Below are 5,846 nucleotides of genomic sequence, written 5' to 3'. Positions count from 1 at the left end.
GAACTAACCAGTACCCCGGAGCTCTTGACTCTAGCTGCATATGTATCAAAAGATGGCCTAGTCGGCCATCACTGGAAAGAGAGGCCCATTGGACACGCAAACTTTACATTGGACACGCAAACTTTATATGCCCCAGTACAGGGGAATGCCAGGGCCAAAAAGTGGGAGTGGTTGGGTAGGGGAGTTGGGGGGAGGGTATGGGGGACTTTTGGGATAGCATTGGAAATGTAAATGAGGAAAATACCTGATAAAAATATTTTTTTAAAAAGATCAAAACAGGCACAAGACACATATGCAAGGTCATTCAGTTAACGGGGAGCAGAGCTGGAACCCAGCTGGCCCGTGTGGCTGCAGGCTGCTTGGCTTCACAATCTGCCTGCCTTTCCCTGGTGCCAGGGTGGAGTCTCTTATACCAAAGTGTCTTGTGCATGTGGTATTGATAAGCTTGGGTAGCAGGTAGACCGAGTGGCTGAAGTAACGGGAAGCAGCGTGCATGCCCAGCCTTAAGCCAGGTGTGGACTAATGTGAGTCTTGTCTTCTGCTAGACAAGACCTATCTAGACCCAGGCTTCAGTGGAGATGAACACACCATGGAGGTGACCTGGGCAGTGACCAGGTGATGGGGGACAATTCCCGTCACTGTCCCCTGGCAATAAAGTCATTTACAAGATAATCTTTACTTTCAGTCTCTCTGTTTTTCCCTCTCAGCCTTGCTGTGTCTTCTCCACTTCACCTAAGGAGACACTTCTTGTGTGTGCGTTTCTTCTTGCCACCTGGACAGAGCTTCCTCTCTGGCCACTTCTGATCTCATCCTTCTCTAATACAATCATCGATCCATCGATGGATGCCACCCCTTCCACCAACTGTATTTCTTCCCGGAACCGCCTCACTGCCTTGACTTTCCTCTGGCTATTTTCCCTTTTCTTAGTACCGCTCTCAATCTGAGCTTTCTTCTGAATTTGGACACCAAGTCTCACCAGCGGTGACGGGCAACAATGAGGCCTAAGAAAACAGGTCATTTGAGCTGCAGAGACGTCAGGGAAAGACTCTCAGGACTTGATTGGCCTTTTGTTAAGAGAACAGAGACTTTATGAGCTGGCTGAGGGAGACACTGGCCCCTTTTTAAAGAGGACAGAGTCGGAATGGCATGTTCTGAAAGGGCAGCGTTGATAGCTGAAACTAGGTGTGCCTCAGGCCGGGGCTGTGGGAAGCCTGAGCATCTTGGGCACCAGCAGAGTTTCTAGCAGCCTTGGGAAGGAGCGGAAAGTCAGGTGGATCTGATTGGTGGGGAAGGTGACCTGGGGAAACTCGCCCCGTGGTTCATACAACCTGCCAGGCAGAAGCAGGAGCCAGGGGCACCTGAGCAAGAAGCCCCATAAGATGTTCAAGTGGAGCTCCAGACTGGCACCTGGATATAGTTCTGGACCCGGAGGGGGACGCGTCGACACTGTGAGTACCGTCTCTGACGTTGGCTGGGTATTTGTGTCTCTCTCCCCATCACGGAACAGTCCAAATTATAGGTGAGGCCGTGGGATGGAGGAAGGTGAGAGAGGAAAGACACAGAAGGAGGGAAGGGAGGAGAACCCATGTCTCTGTGAAGCAGATCAGGCTGGTGATTAATTCTCTGACTTGCTTTAGTAAGTCATTATGGGTACCTAGAACCTGCCGCCATTAGTGTATCCAGCCGAGCTCAAGGGAAGGCCAGAGAAAGACATGGAGATAGAAGGATTGCTTTGGGTTATATTGGCTTGGCTTTCATGGCCATTGCTGGCCAGATTGGGTCCAGAAAACAGAAAGCCTGATGTGACTGAGAGTCACACCACGGAGACTGACGTCTCACCGTAATGTCCACTGATGAGTTGCACAGACACTCATCCGAGGGTCATCTCACTGGAAAGGGGGTGGTGAAGTTATTTGTACCCCAGCAGCAAGGCAGCTTCTCTGTCCAGGCAGGAATTAAAACCAGGTTTAAACTCAGAGGCTTAGTTAATGATCCATAAACCAATGTGACTTGCGCTTGAGAATGTCTACACTGATGAAGTTGCTTAGGTTCCCCGTGAGCAAGGCCTCCAATCCCAGGGCCGTCTCTGTTAACAAACATGACCTCAGCAGCCAGATGCTGACGGGCTTGTTCTCCTTTGCTGAAAGGGCCCTGAAATTGTACAGGACCCCGACCAAGAATTAAGGGTCCTGGAGGCCGAGCCATCTGGATTCCAATGGCTATCTAACCTCCTTTGCCTCTCCATTCCCTCACCTGTAAAATGGAAACAAGTCAGACCTCACCTCACAGAGCCGAGGTTGAGATGGAGTGAGACAGTATAGACAGGCGAAGTGAGGTAGAAACTCACGTTCAGCAAATGACACGTTCATGATCTCTGTATCACAGGATCCATCACAGCTAAGCTTGGGGTAAGTTAGGGCTGAGAGACTCAAAAGAGCAGACCAGGGTCCCGCAGCTGTGCGAGCAGATGCTGCAGCCTGAAACATCACCATCAGTCTCTGGAGTCATTGCAGAAGTAGAAATACAGTTCCCCAGGGGAAGAAAATTGCTTAAGAAGATAAGCCAGAGATGTCGCCCTATTTTCTTCTCCTTTTGCTCTAAATCTGACTTTCTTTAAACTGCCTCCGCCAGAAACTACGGGCCATGGGGGAGGGGCGCAAAAGAGGGAAGTGGGGCCTTGGGAACTGCTGGGTCACGGTTTTAAAGGATTTCATTGCCTGTCCTTACGAGATTTATGGGAAGGGAGGGAAAAAAAAAAGATTTAGTCTAAGCTTAGTCGCTCGGTTAGGTGGAGAAGATGGTTTCTTTGCACAGGGAAACTGTTCCACCACAGACAGCATAAAGCGTCCTGTTGTGCTTTTGTTAGTGAGAAACAATTTCTCAAGAACAGAATTCTAAGAATTTCAAGGAGGGCTACCATCCAAGAAGTCGTTCAGCACAATCCACACATGAATTCAGATAGCAAAAACTGGGGTAACCTGGGATCAAACAGTGAAGTCCTGAGGAATGTGTTGTCAGTATGGGCGTGGCCAGGTCTAGGATCCCAGAGACAAGGCCTAGGGAGGGAAAGGCTCCGCCCTCTCCAGGGGGCAAGATTCATGGTGGGTGGGCAAAGCCCTTCTCTTGGTGTGTGGATGTTGTAGTGTGTGCAAAGCATGTCTTCCATAGCTTCCCCTCGCTGGATGTTTACGGCCTGAAGGATGCTCTAATAAAGAGGATGTCTCTACCAAGATTAGCTCAGCCTTTCTCCCTGATACCCCGCCTCCTTGTTTATCTGTATGTAACACCCCCTCCTTTCTGTTCAACCCTGTATAATAAGCACTCTGAACTTCTAGAAGGCTAAGGTTTCCCCATCTGAGAGCCCAATTCATCCAACCCGAACTCTGTTTCTGTCTGTCTGTCTGTCGGTCTGCCTGCCCGCCCGCCTGTCTGTCTGCCTGTGGCTGAATTTTCTTTATTTCCTTACCACACCAAATCGGGAGTTAGCTGTGTGTGGACACAGAAAGTGGTGTCTGACCAAGGACATGAGTGTAGACATTAGCTACAGGAAAGTCTCATTGGTTACATGAGGGGTAAGCTTGCTTACACAGATGAGAGGAGAAAATGGAAAGGGATACAGAGAAAGGAAGAAACAGATGTGAAGAAAGAGAGAAGGACAGAGGAACAAGGAAGTGGATAGAAGGGGCGCACCTTTAAGTCGTGGGCTGTAAAACTCCATTCTCCATCTGAGATCCCAGACGACCCAACCCCGGCTTTCTGTGTCTATATGCCTTTGTCTTTTGCTTCATTCCCTCCCTGCCCCAGTCAAGTCCATCCCTGGGAAGCATGCAACGATGGAGTCATTTCTTTCCTTAATATGTTTTCATTTCCTAATAAGGTTTTATCTGCGTATATTTATTATAAATGAGATGCACAGTTGACAGGTATACGGTAAAGCTTAGAGTTACACACACTTTGGTAGCCATCGCTCAGAGCAAAGTACAGATCTCAGGCTTACCCCGAAGCTCCCTCAAACCCTCCAGCCGACTGCCTCTCTCCTCAGCCCTTCCTGGTTTCTATGTTTCCTTTGTCGTTGTTTATCCTTCCTGTAATGGGATGAACTGCCTGCAATACTTTGGGCATTGCGTTCTGTAGCTTGAGACGTTGAACTTGAGGTTTGCCTGCTCAGTCAGACGGTTCCCAAATCTATTTCTCTTCTTACAGAAGAGTACTTCATTGTAAGGTGATTACATTTCCAGTTTTAGCAACAGGTGTGACAAAGACTCCCAGTCTCCATGAATGACTTAGATACTTTTGTATCCAAGCACGGTGTGCTGGTCTATATCGTCAAGCTTGGCGGAATTCAGCTGATGTTGACTGTTTGGCAGTTGTGTTGTGAGCTATATAAATTCTCTGAGGTTATGTTTTGTTTTCAAAATCATTTTTAGATATTTGTGGTGGCTTGAATGAGACTCCCACACAGACTCAAGTATCTCAATACTTGGTTTCCAGGTGGTAAAGTCATCTGTGGAGGAAATGGGTCACTAAAGTGGCTTTGAAAGTTTAAACCAGGTTGATTTCCAACCTTCCTAACGCTGCAGCCGTTTAATACAGTCCCACATGTCGTGGTGACCCTCAACCATAGAATTATTTCATTGCTACTTTATAACTGTAATTTGCTACTGTTATGAAGTGTATTGTAAATATCTGATCTGTAGGATCTCTGATCTGTAGCCACTGTGAGAGTGACGTTCCACCCCCGAAGGGCCACACCCCCTAAGCTGAGAACCACCAGTTTAAATTCTTCAGCTGCTTCCAGGTCACCATCTCTGCTCAGCTTTATAATTGAGGTTGTTAGCTCTCAGTTCCAGGTCTGGCTGCTGTCCTTGATGCTTGCTGTCATGCCTCTAAGACCATGATGGACTCTTATCCCCCAGGAACCATAAGCCAAAATAAATTCTGCCATAAGTTGCTTTTGTTCATAACCTTTTATCATAACAGAAACATGACTATTGCAATATTTTAAATCCTTTGTGTTTCTATGCATAGGTTGGGATCAGCATATTAATTTCTCTTAAAGACATTTGCTGGGATTTTTATACACTTTCTATAGAACAAATACATGTATTTATGGAATATAACTGACTTAAAACATCGCTTCTTCTGGGCAACAAGCATATTATATCCTTCCATTTTCATATGCCTCTTTAATTTTTCTCAGATAGAGAGATTTTTCTGATGTCCTTTCTATTGCTGTGATAAAACGTACTACTGAAAAGCACCTCGGGGAGAAAGGGATATCTTTGCCTTACATTTCAAGATCACAGTCCATCACAAAGGGAAGTCAGGGCAGGAACTTGGAGCACAAACCTTGGAGGAATGGTGCTCACTTGCCTGCTCTGCCTTGCTTTATCACAGACATATTATGCTTAGCTAGTTCTGTTATACAGCCAGGACCGTCTGCCTAGGGATAGTGCTGCCCACGGTGGGCTGGACCCTACTGAACCAAACACTAAACACCATACTTTAACACAGATATGTTCACAGTCCAATCTGATGTGGGCAACTCCTCAATCAAGGTTTTTTTTTTTTTTCTCAGATGACTCTGGGATTTGTCAAGTTGAAAAAAAAAGCTACCAAGACAATGTATTGTATACGTACTTAATTAAATTTATTCTGAGTTATTTGAAGTTTGTAATGTTATTATAAAATAGTATTGGATTTTTTTAACTGGATGTGGCGACACATATCCTTCATCCCAGAACTCTGGAAGCAGAGGCAGATGAGTCTCTGAGTTCACAGCCAGCATGGCAGAGGCAGATGAGTCTCTGAGTTCACAGCCAGCATGGCAGAGGCAGATGAGTCTC

At 46.7% G+C, this 5,846-nt stretch overlaps 1 protein-coding gene across 1 annotated transcript in view; it reads left to right on the top strand.

Moving 5' to 3' along the window:
* Positions 1-1,135: 1,135 nt before the first annotated feature.
* The window catches only part of Cldn14 (claudin 14), an 88,427-nt gene continuing 83,716 nt past the window's right edge, over positions 1,136-5,846 (top strand). Inside the window, exon 1 of the mRNA XM_021184831.2 lies at positions 1,136-1,448. The gene's annotated coding sequence lies outside the window, so the exon portion shown is untranslated. The remainder of the gene's footprint in view (positions 1,449-5,846) is intronic.

The sequence above is a fragment of the Mus caroli genome, chromosome 16, assembly GCF_900094665.2.
Source record: "Mus caroli chromosome 16, CAROLI_EIJ_v1.1, whole genome shotgun sequence".
NCBI lineage: Eukaryota > Metazoa > Chordata > Mammalia > Rodentia > Muridae > Mus > Mus caroli.
This window is presented reverse-complemented; position numbering and strand designations above follow the sequence as displayed.